Source organism: Galeopterus variegatus, unplaced genomic scaffold (genome assembly GCF_000696425.1).
Source record: "Galeopterus variegatus unplaced genomic scaffold, G_variegatus-3.0.2 Scaffold2061, whole genome shotgun sequence".
NCBI lineage: Eukaryota > Metazoa > Chordata > Mammalia > Dermoptera > Cynocephalidae > Galeopterus > Galeopterus variegatus.
The window spans coordinates 87,737-106,776 of record NW_007728172.1 but is presented as its reverse complement, the minus strand read 5'-3'; the positions used below and the strand labels follow the sequence as shown (position 1 = coordinate 106,776).

The 19,040-nt window shown below is 34.4% G+C and overlaps 1 protein-coding gene across 1 annotated transcript in view; it reads right to left on the bottom strand.

The window, feature by feature from the left end:
* FRYL (FRY-like) overlaps positions 1-19,040 on the bottom strand; it is a 208,660-nt gene that overhangs the window by 179,201 nt on the left and 10,419 nt on the right. Inside the window, exon 2 of the mRNA XM_008580294.1 lies at positions 6,424-6,555. The gene's annotated coding sequence lies outside the window, so the exon portion shown is untranslated. The remainder of the gene's footprint in view (positions 1-6,423; positions 6,556-19,040) is intronic.

The window sequence follows — 19,040 nt, the reverse complement described above, 5'->3', positions numbered from 1 at the left end:
TTTTTTTTTTTTTTTTTTTTTTTTTTTTTTTTTGTCTTTTTCTGTGTCCGGCAGCGGATCACAACCCTCAGTGTCGCCCCCGTACCAGACTGAGACCGGCAACGGAATCGCAACCCTCGGTGTTGCCCCCGCGCCTCGCTCAGCCAGTGAGCGGGAACCGGTCTGTATGTGGGATCCGAACCCTCGGCGGGAGCGCAGCCGCGCTTCCCAAGCGGCGCACTAGCGCAGTGCGCCACCGGGCCGGCCCCATGTTGCACTAATTTCTAAAAAACCTTTGTGTCTGAATCAGCAGGTCATTTGGCAGTAGCTCTTTGGAAGACCACACACTGTGGACAAAGAAGGAAGCACACAGAAACGTGCTGCAACTCAAGCCCCCATGAACTGTCATGGAGCTATAAGTCGCATGCTAAAACTTTTTGGAATTATGTACAATAAAAGACTGAGATCCAAATTCCTATAATAATTTCTACAATGAAATGCTCCAAGGACAAATTTTTCATTGAATTGATTCATCCACCTCCAAATCGAAAATCCAAGCTTTTGTAACAATAATGGCCACCATTTATTGAACTTAGTATCAATTTCGTAGACTTTTTTTTAATCTTGAAAACAATGCTAGAAAGAAGATATTATTCAAATTAGCAGGTGGGGCTAACTGGCCTAGAGAAATTAATTAGCCTGTTCAAAGACACACAGTCACTGGCAAAGCTCAGCTTAGTCTGGATCAAAGCCCCACTCCACTCTTCTCAACACTTCACTGCCTCTGTCCCATCATGCCTGTAGGTCTTCCCATTACCCCTCCTTTATCGTGAGAATTTTCACAAGATCCAGTGAAAGCATGAATACAACACCCCAGTGAGGCTTCTCCTACATCCTCCAATGAGTACAGCCCGAAAAAATTCCAAAGCCCTTCTTAAGTAAGGAAACCTATTTTATATCGTGATACCATGAAAGCCCAATGCTTCCAAATCCCGTTTGTATAAGTAAGAAGTCCTGAACTCCTAAACACTCTTATACGGTGAATGCAAGGTACCATTTGGATCAGGCTAAAGGTTCCAAAGCAGACTGATTATTATTAAGACCTCAGGTTCTTCCAGGTCTTTGCCCTGCCCAACAACCTAACTATCATATCAGAATTTCAAATGATTCTCCATTTCCTTTAGTTTGTCAGCATCACACGCATTTGAAGTATCAGAAGGAAACCTCATCCCAGTTTTCTTCCAGGACCTTCTCTAAACTCCCTATTAATTGTCAGATCTTCAATGAACACTTGTCACTCTTTACCAAACTTGTCCCCTTCTAAAAGGAAAGTGCCCTACCATGCCATTCCTCTACCCAATACTATGGGTATCAAACAAAAACCTGCTATTCTGGACTTAGACAATTTAACCACTGAGAGCAATGGGTCTGCAAAAGCAAAACTGAAAAGATCGCTTTTTAAGTAAATCCAATTACTAACAGTGAGCATCCCACTTTCTTTACTAGTCAAATATAGATAGCAGCTTTTAAAATTCAATAAAAAGGCATTTGTAAGTTTATAACAGAGGCTACATTTTGGTTTGATCCTGCTAGTGAGCTGTGCTGAATTCCTCAAGCGGGGTATATCAGTATATTACTTAAACATTTATATCTCATGGAGTCATTAACACTTTGTAATGAAATAGAAATTATACCTCAATTCATGTGTCTCTTGTTTTACAAAAGTAATGCGAAATACCTCTTCACTTAATCAGCTTATCTTATCAGAGTGTTATAAAAAATAGTTATCAACTGTTCATTAAAATGAAAGGGTTTCAAACAGTAATATGTAATATAAACTGGAATTAAAAGTTTTTTTCTTATTGAAATATCTCTTGATGAAAATGAAAGCACCCAAAAAAGTATATGTCCTTTAATAGAACAATTAAACTAAGATATACCAGTCTTTTAAAAAATATTTCATACATAAAGTTTCAAAATCATCAAACAACACTACAGTGACAGAGAGTAAAAGGACTAAACACCTGACATTAAAACAATGGTATGGTTATACCACTTAGTAGTGAAAAAAATAACCCTCAAATAATTTGCTTAAGTCTCCATGAACTTTTAAAATTTTGGATAACAACCCACCTCACAGGGTTGTCAAGAGGACCTAGATAACATTCACTCATTCAACCAGTATTTACTGAACAACTACTATGTTCCAAGCCCTGGAACACATCGAACAAAGTCCATGCTCTGCTTATATTTGGTTTGAGGGGGGAAAGGAGTCAGATACGCACTAAATAGGTAGATGAATGAAATCACTTCAGTTATTGGTAAAATAAAACAAGATAACAGTGTCCAGAAGGTGCTCATATGTTTCTATCATCCTTAATGTTGATAACATACTTTCATCTGTTTAAAGTATCATTGTCTCTGTTATTGGTGAATTATAAAAATCAATGTTATAATATATTTTTGTCACATTAACACTTATCCTTGATCCAAACAGAATGAACAACAACAACAAAATTAAGGTTGAGTCCATCAAAATAAATAACCCATTCTTGGAGATACAAGGACTTTGCAGCTATTACAACAGAAGTCTATGGAAACACACATACTGCCTGATTTTTAGGATCTGACTCATTACTGTATCTATCTCTCATTGTCCTTCAACAGTCAGAAAATATTGTACATTCTGCATCAGTAAAGGTCGTTTTCTTCCCACCAATTTTTATGCCCAAGGATAGATATTATGTGTTCCAATTCTACTAATATTTATCAGTGAAATCAGTCTTTGATCACACAATTAGGGCTCTACACAAAAACTACAAAGATATTTGAGCATCTCATTAATAAGATAAGATAACATAATATACAATCATTTTGATTCCTTTTTTTATTAAGGAAGTAGGGATAACACATAAATGTTTACTTTAACAAAATTGCAACATTATACAGCCATATACAGTAGAGTCCCTTTACTGTAAATTACAACTCTTGGCTAATCATTTAATCAAAAAGCTCCATTAAAGTAGGCATCAGAAGAGGTAACAAGAAATCAAGAGTTCAACTATACAATGTTACTTTCTTAAACAGATTTAATATTTAAACTTGATATTCAAAATAAAAACTCATGCTCACTAGATCTCATACTTGTAAAAATAATTTTACTTTCCTACTTTTTTAAAGGATTGAAAGTAATACATTACCTAGTTGTTGATGTTGGCATTTGCCATAATTACTACGATAGAAATTGATTCCATCTTGCTCATATATTGTCTTCTCTGATGAAAGCGAACTAAAATATTTCATCTTAAGTAATCTTGGGGAACTTTCCTGAATACTATCTCCAGTATCCAAAACCACATCTCCCCAAAGAATGGGAGGAACAACTCTCTTTAAAAAATCCATTTTAAGGTTCTTCTACATTGCTAGACACACAAACACACGGAAAGGTGCCTGTACGAACTTCCTTGATGAGAAGATATAGTACACTATTTGTGTCAAAGAGCAAAGAAACGTCATGTGAATTTGGGCGGTGCTAAACCCTAGTAGATCAACTGCCAGCTGTTTTGAAGCTGATTTTTAGGACATTTACTGTTCACACTGATAACAAGCCAAACAGCTATAAACTATGAGACTGCACTTCATATGTACATATACACGTACATGTACGATGGGTGTTAACAGCAATACGGAGACCATAAAATATTCAACCTCCATCTAGTTTAACATTTAGACTTTGAAAACCTTCACTGTGATAATATAAAGACAAATTTACTTTGGTCTGAGTAATATCTTCCTTTCAGATAAACTTACAGCTGAAGTGTAAAACAGTAACCTGTACTCAAAAGATAATTCTTATCATTTTGAAAATTCACTAGAAGGCCTCTGGAATGTCAGCTTTTACAGAGCATGAAAGGAGTCATTTAAAACATTATACTGTGTTATGAACACCTCAATGTACTTTTAAACACCAAAAAACTTCCTATTACATACAACCAACCATCCTTATCAATAGTAGTGGTTGAAACCTTGGCATGAATTACCAAAAACTAATTCATAATTTAAAATATATGGATCTAAGAACATAAAGTTAAGAATTTAAAGTATATTAAATTCAATAAATGCAGTAATCAATAATATATAATTTATTTCCAAAATAATTGAGCGCTCTATCAAATATTTTAAAATAGGAAAAGTAGCTGATCTTACTGCCTTAATGAAATCCAGATGTATGACAAAACATACTTCTGAAAAGGTGTCTACAAAAGACTTTGAAAACTGAAATTATTATCATCTTCTCTCCCTTCCTTTGCCTGCCCTCTGGTGGGGATGCTAAGTGAGCAAGAAGGAAATGGAAAAAGAAAGGCAACAGATAAGTAAACTCCCTAAGTAATCATATTTATAACTTTGAATGATATACATCTTAATACTCATTTTAAAAATCTGGTTTAGTGAAACACAAGCACAATCTCATTCTTCCAATGCTCAACATGAAGAAAATGATTTACACAATATTTCAAAAGATGAAGCAAAAATGGTCTATTACAGATATCAGGAAGAATGGTTATAATAGAAAAGCATGTACATTTCTGGTTCTGAATTACTTAGTTGGTTTTTTTTTAATTATTTAGTTTTTTATCCTTATTCTTTTACCACATTACTTAGGAAGTCAACTTTTCTTTCACTCATTTAAAATATATTAATTGGGGCCGGCCCGGTGGCGCACTGGATAGTGCGCCGCTTGGGAAGCGCGGCGGCGCTCCCGTCGGAGGGTTCGGATCCCACATACAGACCGGCTCCAGCTCACTGGCTGAGCGAGGCGCGGGAGCAATGCCCAGGCTTGCAATCCCGTTGCTGGTCCCCGGTCCGGTACGGGGGCAACACTGAGGGTTGCAATCCGTTGCCGGACACGGAAAAAAGACAAAAAAAAAAAAATAAATAAATAAAATAAAATAAAATATATTAATTGAAAGTCCTTTACATGTAAAGTACTAATATAGTATTAAGGTTCAGAGAAAATGCAGAGGATTTATTAACGCAAATCCTGTCTCAGGGACACCTAAGTAAGAAGGGGAAAAAACAAAAATATCAAGTAAAAGACTTAAATTTCTTGCCCCAAACCAAGACTATATGTAATAGGAAAAAACAATGACTTTCTAAAAATGTTTCTAAGAAGCAGATTCTTTCTTAACCTTTGAGCATAAAAAGATTGAAATTAATATCCAATCAGCCTATTCCCCACAAACGGAAAACACTGGTTGGAACCACAAACTATATGCCTTAATAGGCCTAAAAGTTATCACTATGCTTTCCAAGTATTTTTTTCTCTTTATGGATATGATCTCAGGTTCTTTTTTTTTCCTTTTCTTTTTGGCAGCTGGCCAAAATGGGGATCTGAACTCTTGACCTTGGTGTTGTGACACCACACTCTAACCAACAGAGCTAACCAGCCAGCCTTGATCTCATGTTCTTTACATCTTACGTTTCTGGTTTTCCTTAGGTCCCTTTGCGGGTCTTCCGCATCTATGCAGACCAGAAACCTAGTGGTATATAACACATGCTAATTATATGGTGAAGTTACCTTCGGGTTTGTTCATGATGTACAAGACACCATCATTGTCACTATTAACCTCACCGTTCTAAACTGCATTTTCAACTGGTGAAAGGAAGGGGTTAAGATAAAGGGGTCAAGGATTAGGTATTACAGAAGAGACCACAAGATTTTTCTCAGATTTCCTTCATCCAACAAATATTTACTGAGCAGCTTCTATAATGATCTGTGCAAGATACAAAGGCATCGAAGATATGTTTCTAACCTCAAGAAGCTTACTATTTAAGAAGGAAAATAAACTATCACACAGCTACAATACTCCCCATAGGGTTGGCTAATGCTTTATTGAGCCTGCGCTGCAGTTCAATTTCCTCTGCCCAATCTGTTTCCTACCCCCTTTCTTTATTGTCCCTAATAAACATCCTGGAAGCTAAACACCTTTTCAGCATCAGCTTCCAGAAGACCTACCCTGAGACACAGGGCAAGGAGGAAAACATGGCATTCCACTGCAAAACAGTATCCAGTAATAGATGAATCTATAAGGAGGACATGTCATAAAGCCTTCTTTATGGTTGCTATTGCTTAAGCACTTTAGCTGATTATCGCAACTTTAAACTCCTGGTGTAACAGTTATGGGATCAAGAAATTATAATAGAAGATGGTAGCTAAAATACAGCCCTTAAAGATCTTTCTAGATTTCAGTCACTATTTGGCATTTAAAATATTAACTATAATCTTACGCACTCAGGATCGCGCTGTTTCCCGACACTGGTGCTCCAGGCGCGCCGCCATTTTTCCTCCAGGTCAATGTACTTTTAAACACCAAAAAACTTCCTTAAAGATCTTTCTAGATTTCAGTCACTATTTGGCATTTAAAATATTAACTATAATCTTACCAAATCACTCGAAACAGTAATTTCTTGATGGTAACTTGGATCATCTAATCCTGACCGTGTGACACTTGAGCAGTTTTGAGAATTAAGCATTTAGATGTTAATCATCCAAGATTCATATAAATGGCTTCAGCTCTGAAGAAAAACAAAATACAACATTTACACATTAGGTATGTTTACAATAAGTACATCTCTGTGTTACTAATATCCATCCTTACTTCTGAATATTTTATATGTCAGTGTCACGTACTGCTGCAGTTATCCTCTTTCAATAATGTTGAATTTCAGTTTTTCTACATTTTTATTATGAAAAAATTCAAACTAATGCAAAATTATTGAGAATAGTATCATGAACCCTATTATTCCCAACTTCAACAATTAACTCATGGCAATTCATGTTTCGTTTATATCTTCATCCACCTCCCAAGTCCTATCCCACCACTCTGGATTATTCTGAAGCAAATTCCAGACAGCATATCATTTCACCTGTAGATAATTCAGTATGTATCTCTCTAAGACAGATATTTACTTTTTAAACATAAGACAATTACCATTATAATACCTACAATACAAGGATACTTTGAAAAGTTCATCGAAAGATTCGTATTATCTTTTAATTCTATTTTCCCATGAACTTTCCGAAGTACCCTTGTATATTAACAATAATTTCTTTATAACATCAAATACCAATCAGTGCTCAAATTTCCTCAATTGTCTGATTAGTGTCTATTTAACAGTTTGTTTTAATCCACATCTAAATAAAACCCATACAGGCAATTGCAACTGTTTCAAGTCTCTTCTAATTTATAGTTTTCCTCCTCCCTTTCTTCTCTTCATGGTGACAAGTAATACTTTTACTAGCCAATGATTGAACTAATACACCACACCTTAATTGTTCAATACTACTGTGTTTAATACATTATTATTTTATTCACTAAAATAAATACAGATTTGCAAAATAGTTCATATATCTACTAAGCTTAATATTTATCGAATCCACAGAAAATGTGTGGGACACATATTTTTCAAAATCTAATTATAATAACTCTGAGGGGGTCATGGACCGTGAAGCACTGTACCATATCTTTAATACTTTAATATGTTGCTGGTTACTAAGAATAGAGCCAATGACCACAGGGAGTTGTCCTTTCATCACTCATAAGGACTCACATGTAATCATGCACATTCCATATTTTATTACCATTAAAAGTCTTGGCATTTTTCAACAGTTAAACAAGCCAAATTTTTAATCTGGCATTGAAACTCAAATTAGCCTCATTTGAAATCATAACCAGTTTCTTACTATTTTTTTTTCTGTTTAATGACTTTATTCCTCAACCCAACAGAAAGGTCTAACTTTCTGAAATACTAATTTTTTACTTAAAACTCTTAACTTGAAATTCCTTTAGCCAAGTTAGAAGAAGATATTCCACTTACTCACAGGCATAATCAAATACATCATAACTAAAGCCAAATCTTCAAAGCCAAAACTCTGGTAAACATGAATAAAACATTAATTCATTTGAGCATGTTCTTAAACAATGTCATTCAGACTTATGAAAATTTTGACCACATCATCAGATATTTCTGAATCTATTAACAATATGATATCTACAATTCTGCCATAATGTATGATACTTTACTTATCTTAGGTTCATGGAATAATTTCTGTCTTAATAGCAGATAAAGCTTATGTAATGAATAGCATGTCATGTCTTGTTTGTACAGTCATGCATTGGACAATATTCAATGAGATATAAACTATTTTTCACTTTATCTTCTGGGAAAAACTCACAAAACCAATCACCATTGGAGTACAAAGCAGTTTTAAGACTACTGAAACAATACCATCTAGGATCAATTTGTGCCACCACATCTCGGTCTTTCATTTTGCCTCACTTTGAATAATCTTCTGTTCAGACATAGCAAGTGCTAAAGCCATGCTTTTTATAGTATGTGTTTACTCTTCTTGTAACCACATTGTCATAGTACTGTGTTATTTTAAGCCTTCCCAATGTTTGTCCAGAATTTTTCAATACTTCAGTAGACATACAACCTTCCTATTTTCAACTTTTCACTTTTGATAAAATAAACATGTCTATTAGTTACCCTAGAAAATGTTTGGTTTATACTTTTCTGGCTTTCTGTAGGTTATAATCATTTTTTTAGCAGGACTGGGGGTTTTTTGGTGGGTGGGGGTCTGTTTTTGTTACAGTTTTGTTTTGGGGGGTTTTTTTTGTCTATTTTCTTGCATGTCAATCACTTTTTCGTCTTGTCTCCATACATACTATTTAACATGGAATTCATTTTTTTTTTCATTTAACTTGATTGATTTGGAGAATATTTTATCTGCAAAAAGACTAATTTTTACTTCTACTTTTATAATACTACTTTGAGACAGTAAAGGTCAGAAAGGTTAAGTAACCATACATGGTCACGCTGTACACATGATCAATGTTGTTATTTCTTATTTAAAAAGAAAAAGGTCAAATAAACAAGGAGGTCAGTTGGTATTTGACAACACTGAAGAGAAAACTGTAAGCAGCCAAATGGCACAAGCTTTAAAGAGCAAGGCTTTTCACTTGCAGCAGGAGTAATGATCTAGAAGTTTCCATGTGCAATAAATAAAGAGAACAATGGCCCAGCTCTGGTGCTTGGGAGGACCTCCAGTGAGAGTCTTGCTTCACTTCAGTTTAGAAAGTAAAAGAGAAAGTTGAACGGGTGTTCAGATAACACATTAACCTCATTTTCTTTTTGAACAGAATCTCTTAGAAAAACAGAAATATACCTCTGACACACATCAATACTGAAAATAATAATCTCAAGTAAATAGAGTAAAAATTAAAAGTAAATAAGTCTCAGTGATGTTCATTACAGTATTCTCAATACCTGCTTGTATGCTTGGAATACTTCATATTTTGAAGAGGAGAACAAGGAAGTTATCGTGCCTAGCACAAGGTAGATTGGAGCTCAACATAAAAAACAACTTAATTATTATACACTTAATGAAAAGTCTGCTTCATAAATGATTGGAGTCCTTGCTCACTAAGTTTTTAGGCAAAAGTTGTTAGGAATACTAACATTGCTGTAGAATGTTACAGAAAGGGATATCCCACTGGGTAAAAGGTTAGGATAAATTACTTCAAAGATCCCAACTTGAAACTAAATTTGACTTCGAAATATGTTTTATATTATACTTGAATCATAGAATGTGCAGTGGACCTAGAAATTCATCGTATTTCAACTAAAGAGAGAAACCACATTGCAAGATATGAAATCTATGAGGGGCCAATTCCTGCCCTTCTGTTAAAATTATTCTGGTGATCTTGCAAGGTCACTTAAAATGATGCAAAAGACAAAATGATGCAAAAGTTCTGACAGCCTTTTACAGTAAGGATGCAATGGTTTTCAAATAAATTTAAAATGATTGTGGCTCCTATCTGTGATACTAAAATAATGATGGAAAACATAAAATGCAGTAATTTTTTTTAATCTGCCAGAGACCATTTAAAATGTGAAAAATCTACTCACAAATAATCAAGTGCAGGCAGCAAAGCAATTATTCATATATTTTTCACATCGGACTGATAGAAATCATTAAGGTAAAGAATTTATGGTCATCCTTTTAATTACCAAAGGAAATTCATAATTCATAAAACAGTAATTCTATTACATTTCAATTTTTAAGTAATTCAGTTTTTCACTCATCATTTTAGAAATGCTATAATTTTCACAATTTTTTAAAATGGACTTGCATTTTAACCTTCTCACAGTCACTCTTTTTAACCTTCTCCCAAATTTCAGTTTTAGAGAGTATGGAAACATATTACACTGACTAACATAGTCACAGATTACACTATATGACCAGCTAAAAATGCTGTATAATGATACTGAGTAGAATAATTAAGCTTCACTGCAAAAATCTAAACCTCTTGCTGACAAAGCAATGTTTTCTGCAGGTAAATTTGTTAACATTTTGTTGGTTTTACATTTTCAGCCAGAATAGCAGTTATTGTCATACTACTTGATCTAATGAAAATGATAGGCAAATTTCCCATTCAAAATTTTAGGAGAAAGTTTTCTATAAAAGTTTCATTCATTGAATCAAATGAAAAAGGCATCAGAGTATAACATTTTCTTATATACTGCTGAATGAATATTTATTTTTAGAATAATTTTTCTATTATATTTCCATGTTGGCACACACACAAAAAATTGGAATTTAACTACAAATTTGTCATACAAATGCTCTCCATACTACTTATCCACCTAGATTTAAACACTAAGAGAGAATTTTAGAACAAATATAGAAGTAGCCCAGTAAAGCATTGTTGGGAAAATAAGAATAGTTTGGTCACAGCTCTCGCCTTGGGTACAGTTGGGTGTGGTTCAGCATTCTTTGTAAGCAAATTGTGTGTGTGTGTGTGTGTGTGTGTGTGTGTGTCGTTAGTGTGCATGCGCACCAATGTATCTTTTTAGAGTGAGGGAGAGAGGGAGGGAGGGGGAGAAGGAGGGAGGGAGAGAGAGAGGGAGGTGGGAGGGGAAGAGGGGGGAAGAGAGGGAGAGAAAGAGAGACAGAGACAGAGAGAGACAGGAGTTTTAGTGAAGCAGGTGGCCAGGCGTCTGCCTCCAGCATCCACCCGGCGCAGCCATGCTTTCCAACCTATGGCTCCAAGGACCTTTAGCCAGTTACCTAGTTCATAGACCTGCGTGTGAGGGGTCTGGTGACCCAGCCTGGCATGTGAGGGGGTCTGGGACCCAGCCTGGCATGTGAAGGGTTTGTGACCCAGTCTTTGAACAGGCTTGAGGGGTCTGTGAGCTCCAGACCCAGCCCTAGCCCAACAATTACCCAGTTGGAGCAGGATTACCGGCAGGTAAAAGAGCCCGACAACTAGCACGGTTGTGTAGCTAGACAATTGGCATCACGAACAGGATTAAGAGCTCTACAACTGGTGATGTCGACAGGATTCCAGACATTAGGCGAGCACCACAAGCAACAATCTAGAATATACTACCAGCCCATAAATCTGGAATGTATTTACACTTCTAACTTCTAAAAATCCATTATTATAACTATACCACACATACATTTACAGAAATCATACATTCAGCAAGTATTTTGAGGAGAACTATCTGCCAAGAACCAGGGACAAAAGAGTAAATAAAACAAAAATCCCAAGACTTGTGGAGCTTACATTCTAGTGGGAGCTTAAGCTTTCTGGAGTCATTCCTTTGCATATCTGAAAAAAGTAGGAACCTCTCCTTCCAAAATGCACATTTACCTGATTTTGCCGTTATAAGCCTTCCTAATTCAACCAGTAATTACAGATTAAGAGCCCCTGATAAAAATCCCCCTTATACAGACAGTACTTATTTTCTATCTCTACTGTTTCCTTATAGTAGTTTCATAATTTGACTACTTAACAATAAACAGTAGTACTATTTTTTTCCATTTAATATACTTACAGTCTTCAAGTTTCAATAGAATGTTTTCTAGTTTCAGTAGAGTGTTTTCTACTTATTCCATTTGTATCTCTCATGACTTTCCAGAATAATCAATCCTAACCTCTTCGGTAGCTTCATATGATGATTTTCTCTTTCTGATTTCATTAATTATTTTCTGGACCCCCTTTAATTAAAATGCCCCTCCCTCCACCGATACCTACTGAAGTCTTTACAGAAGTCACCCACAAAGTCTCTGGAAGAATATGTGCTCAAGGGAAATACACAATAAAACCTTAACCATTTAACAGAAAATATCAATTAATTAACCAAAAATTTTCTGTTCTTGTTTGTCACAAAAAAGGAACATGTGACCCCTTAGAAAAAACAGTCTTTTTCATTTAAAAATGCAACATCTAAACCACTTTCTAGTGCCATCACAGTGTCTAATCAATGTGTTATAACTTTATATCTACAGTTTGAAAAATTATCAACAGAAATTGCTCTACCTAATTATGATCCTAGGGTCTTATACAATCAGAGAAAATGCATGTAAGTTTGATAGGTATATTTCATACATTTTTATAAAACAATTTGCAATAAAAAGGTTTAGGCTAATCCAAATTTTATGTTAGAGAGAAAAATGAATAAGTAGCTGCTGAAAGTCATAAAGCAAGTAAATGGCCACAATTTAATCTCCAAAGTTTGTCTTTCCTCTTTTTCTGTGTTTACTGTCTCCAGCAGAGAAGCCTGACTTCTAAAAGAGAAACTAGGAAAGCACAAATTCCCATTGATGATTTAGATAACCTATTTCTCCAAATTTATAGCCCCAAAACAATTTCTCTAAATTTAAGGAAGGATGATCACGTGTCATCTGTAATCTCACAGCTTGTATCAAAAGCCTTTAAAATGTTTATGATCTTTGACCCAATAATTCCACTTCTAAGGGCTTATAGAAAGATAATCAGAAATGCACATACAGATCATTTGCAAAGATGTTCATTGTACTATTATTCCTATGAGCAGAATATTGCGGTAGAGGCAAAGAACAAAAACAAAAGACCAGTTGGAAAAAATCATTGTATATTTATAAGATAAAATGTTATCCTATCAATTAAAAAAAATCCATATTCTTGACTAATATGCCATAATACTCACCATACATTTTTAAGAAAGTGGAAAAACAAAACGATATCTACAGTATCTTCCCAATTGTTGGATATAAAATTACATTTAGAAGCAAAGAATAAACCTCAAAGGGTACACTCAAATTGTCAAGGTACTCAGTCTCTCTATCCCTCTGTTTCCTCATCTATACAATAAAGATAATAAAATTTCTTAGCGCTACTGATGAAAAGTGCTTGACACATAGTAAGCACTTAACATTATTATTTATTCACTTATACCACATATGCTGACAACAAAATTTGTAATAATTTCCCAAGAAAGTAATGAAGAAATAAAAATTACTCATAATTCTAACACCTAGAGATAGCCACTATTAATTTCTTTCACATTTTTAAAACACACCAAACATTTTATATAATTGGAATCATTGTAAAATTCCTACTGGTTACAAACATTATTTTATAAATATATTATCCTCATTTAATCATTCCACTACTATTGAGTATTAGGCTCAATTCTTCACTGCTATAAATAATATTGCAGGAATATCCTGGTTGGTAATCTTTGTATACATCTTTGATTTTTCCCTCAAGAAAGTCTTGAAACAGATTTGTTATTTCAAATGGTATGAACTATATGAAATGTAGATATATACTGACTGTTCTAAAATTCCAATTTCTCCCTCTTCTTCATGGGTAATTTAAAAGCTATTAACTGGCTTTTTTTATTGTAATTTTTCTATTATTTTTTGGTACAAGTGCTTGTCAAGTATTTCTTTTTTGTATTTATTCCACTTAAAGGATCTTGATTTTCCTTTATATGACTCTAACATCACATACACAATTTTAGTATTCATAACTTCAGTACACTCTTCAGAAAGATTTGTAAGATTGTACTTCATCTGTCTAACAATAGGAGTCCTTGTCTTTTAGAAATACATACTGAAATACTTATAGATGAAATCTTATGACAGAGGAGATGCATCAAAATAATTGGGAACTGGAGAAAGGGAGTGGGTATAGAGGAAACAATGACTTGATAAACAGTTAAGCTGAGAAATGGGCAGGCATGGGAACATTTACTCTACCAATCTCCCTGTTTAAATATTTTTTAAACTATCTTAATAGGAGAAAATTATTTTTAAAATATATCTTTAAAAGAAGATATAACTATACAGTAAAAAAAAACATATAATCCAATCAAAAAATGGGCAAAAGAGATGAGTAGACATTTTTCAAATGAAGACATACAAATGGCCAACAGGTACATGAAAAAATGCTGAGCATCACTAGTCATCAGAGAAATGCAAATCAAAACCACATTGAGATATCATCTCACCCCAGTAAGATTGGCCATTATTATAAAGACCAAGAATAACAAGTGCTGGAGAGAATGCAGGGAAAGGGCAACTCTTCTACTCTTCTGCTGGTGGGACTGTAAATTAGTACAGCCATTGTGGAAAACAGTATGGAGGTTTTTCAAACAAATACAGATAGAGTTACCATATGATCCAGCAATCCCACTACTGGGTATATATCCAAAGGAATGAAAATCATCATATTGAAGGGATAGCTGCACTCCCATGTTCACTGCAGCTCTATTTACAATAGCCAAAATATGGAGCCAACCTGAGTGTCCATCGACAGATGACTGGATAAAGAAAATGTGGTATATATACACAATGGAATACTATTCAGCCATAAAAAAAGAATGAAATTCTGCCATTTGCAGCAACATGGGTGAGTCTGGAAAAAATTATGTTAAGTGAAATAAGCCAGAGAAAGAAACAGTAAAACCACATGATCTCACTTACAACTGGCTGCTAGGAAGGGAGGCAGGGAGGGAAGGAGGAAAGAAGGAAGGAATGAAGGAAAGAAAGAAAGAAAAGACTACAATAATACATTAAACTTTCAGAAGCAGAGAACAAACCTAAGGATACTAGAAATGGAGGGGAGGGAGGGGTTTAGAAAACAAAGGGCATAAAGAAATATCACGATTTGTAAGAATGAATATGCTAAGAATAAATTTAAAAAAAATTTTTTTAAGATATATTAAAATAACTTCTATAAAACAATTGTGGTTTAGCTTCTACCATAGATCTTACAGACCAATAATTCAATGATTATAAAAAAAATAACAAGACCAAAAATATTTAAGCCAAATTCAAAAGTGAAGTAAACAACTTATTTAGAATTTCTCAATTTTACTTGCCAGTAATTCCCACAGATAAAAACCATACTACAATGCATTTTTCCAAACCATGGCTTCAGCATACCATGCTGATTCTCCAAAACAATATTAGTATTTATACTGTGCATTACAAGAACACAATTATGCCTCTGTATGTGCCCACATAAATATTTGATAAGTCGTTTTATTATGTACTAGCATTAAATAATCCAAATTCTCTTGGTGCCTAAATCACATCTTGGTACCAAGTTAGGCACATCATAAACAATACTTACAGATTAACAGTTAGAGCCAGCAAGTGTTTTATTTTCACCCAGAGGCATGCAACCAAGACGAGTGTACTAAAAAAAACTACCTTGCTACACATCTTTTATTAAGATGTATTGTGGGAAAATATCACCTGATTTCTGCATAGAAAACATGCTACCTTGGAGTCAAGTCATGATAGCCAGACAGCACAGCAAAAAGAGTAAGCAGCATATCTAGAGATGAAGGGAGAATGGCTACTCCCCAGGTTTAAAGTGAAAATGGAGTGGACAGATTAGAGACTTGTTTTCCAAAGTCTTTTCACCACAGTAAAAAAAAATACATTAAAAATGTTTGCTGGCTGGTTAACTTAGCTGGCTGGAGTGCGGTGCTGATAACACCAAGGTCCAGGATTCGATCCCTGTACCAGCCAGCCATCAAAAAAACCACACCAAAAAAAAAATACATTTTATGTAACATCCCAGTATACATACACATGATATATGATATCATATTTGAAACAATCTGCACTAGTTTGATAGTCTCTAAACTATTAAGGAAAAGAAGTGTGGTATAGTCTCATCATTTCCCACTAAAATAATTTCTCGACTTCATAGTTTGTAAATCCCCGGACTAAAAAACCTGGCCACATCTCCTCCTGCTTACTGAGCAAAGGAGACACTGAATTGGGTAGGAATCAGGGGGCTGCTGCTTAAACACACCCCTAAGAGAAGACAACTTCCAAAGTTTCTTTCTGTTCTATAATTCTTTAGTTTTGGTTTTAGTTTAAGTGGCTCTGAGATTGTGATCCCCCCAAAGGGTACATACATCATTATATCTCCCAGACACTAGCTAAGTGACTTTCATATAAATAATTAGGCACTAAATAAAAATGTATTACACTCAACTGATAATGTACAAACTAAACATAAATGTAAAGGTCTCAATCATTTAAATGTAAGTTTTCCATACACTACTAAGTGTAAAAATCAGTGCTGTTGTATATTATTTGAAAACTCATATTAAAATGTTAAAATATATGTGTTGTGTGTATATATGCACGTATGTGTATTTCTGTGTGGATATAACATATGTCACAAAGCACACAAAAAATGTCACAGAACATACATTACTCTTGTTACTTTGTCCATAAAAAATATAAAAACAATTCACTGTAAAATTATTCTACAACTCAATCAAATTAAATTACTATTTTCAGTTTCAATGGTACTATTTTTTTCTTGCCTGTTTAATTAAGTATTAAGTATTGTTAAGTACTTAAATAAGGCCAAATACAACAGAAAAATAACACTAAGAAGACTGGACAATATAAAACTTTTCATAACTTAGCTATGAGCTATAGTACTCTTAGGTCCACTATTTATTGGCTCAAATGGTCTCCTCTGCTTTTGTCTTAAAAGGAATAGCTTTCCCCTCCAAAAATTTAAATGACATCAGTTTTATTTCCCTATATACAATAACTTTCAATAAATTATTATTAACTTAAATAAACTTAAACTTCCGATTTTAAATCAAACCTTTTGATTTAAACTTCCAATTTTAAATAAATTTGATTTAACTTCCAATTTTAAATAAAACCTTCTATAATAAGGCCAATAAGGTAAATCCCTATACTTCTTATATAATACTATAAAATATCATATGACACAAAAGGCACATTTCTCATGAGAACCTGAAAGTTGTAACACAATTCTCTCTGTCCAGAAGCTTTACCCAAAATTCCCACTATTCTGAGGTTTTTAATTAAATTATTTGGAAAAAAATCTACAATTTTTACAAATATTAATCTAATTTCTGATTTTTAAATGAGAAAAAAGTTTACAAACATGTTTTTGTTACTTCAAAAAATAATGTATTTTTATCAGGGGCTAATTCTAAATTTCCAGCTCCAGTTTAAATGTCTCCCCTTTCCTTGGATTTCTAAATGTTAATTACTACTAACTAAAAACTTTTTCAAAGCTTCATGGAGAAAGACTTAAAAGAAATAAAGCAAATAGAGAATTTCACTGGCAGAGAAGAAAGAGTTAAGAATGGGAATGATGGGCAAGAACAGGATAGGAATAGCCTCTCTAGAGGTTTTTCATTAAAGAATTGTTAGAGATAAAGTTAAGCAATATAATTGAACCAGCTGATGTTGACGAGTTTCCACAAGATACAGGAAGACATGCATTTAACATTTACCAAGGGTCAACCTGAGCTCCCAGAATCTGTATTACATGGCACTTGCATAGACACGACCGCCACCATCAAGGAGTTTACAGACAAGCTGCAAGAGAGACATGTGCAACAATGTGTTTCAGGTGCTTTGAAAGAAGTTACTCAAATGTGTTCAAGCTACAATCAGGTACAAAGGAGACAGTCATCAATCTGAGTGGAGGAACAGACAGGAAAATCTTCACTGAAAGTGGTACTCACAGCCTCTGTTACCAGAAGGCTAACTAGAAGGACAATCTTGAACTACATGAATGGCTTCTTGCCTCTCTTGGAGGAGCTGGCTAGGCTGACTTTTAAAAAGCCATTTAAGTAACACATTCAGGCTTAAAAACAAGGCTATTTTACTGTAAGCCTCCAAGCCAGAACCTCCCAGCGTGACAGGCTCCAAAGCTGGGTGCTATCATATACCCTCCGAGTTACACAACAGCTCCTGGCCCTATCCCAAAAGTGGTTATCTTGGTATTGCCTCCTCCCCATGTTTATGAAAGAAAGTATTGTGTGGGGTAAGATCTACACTGACAGACAGTTCCTCTCACTCTAGAAATTTATAAAAGATAATAAGCAATTTATTCAGATCAACATCCTCTGTATAGAAAATAACACATTTCAAAGTTAGTAACAAAACAACATTCCAAATCAGTTTGGTCACTGTGGATGACCATATAGAACATGCCACAAAGCTTAATCCTTCACATTCCAGTCCACATCCAGTAACTCTGAAAGGACTTACATACAGAAGTCAGTAAGCCCCACTCCCACCTCACGCCACATATAGGCTTTATTCTTCACCATGGTTGTCAGTCTAAACAAGTCACCAATATAGGACAGAATTCAGAATTGGTCCACTGCACCCTATGAAATGGTGTCCCAGAAATCCAAATTAATTAAGTACCCAATAATAACAACAATAATAATCAGTAATTACTGAGGGCCTACTACTATATGTCACCAACTGGGGTAGGTGCATTATATACATTACTTCATTTTCATCCAAGCAATCCCATAATTTCTGTAAATGTTCAACTTTACAGATGTGGAAACTGACAAAACAAGTAAATGAACTGAGAAATACTATACAGCTAGACTCATATTTTAAAAGAATAAGCTGTTATATGGAGTTATATGAGATAAAGTTCTCAAATTAAAATGCAATTATAATTTCAATATGTTCTTATATTGATTCTAAACCTCAGAACAAAAGCTAGAGACCACTCAGAAAACAATAATTAAACATTATTAACTCATAATTCCCTTTAAATTATTTCATGAAAAGAATAAATTTACCTTATCAAAAGTAAAAAATAGAGGGGAAAGGGAGAAGTCATATTATGAACAACAAATCACAGAGATGCTCATTTTAACACTAAATTCAATCCTCT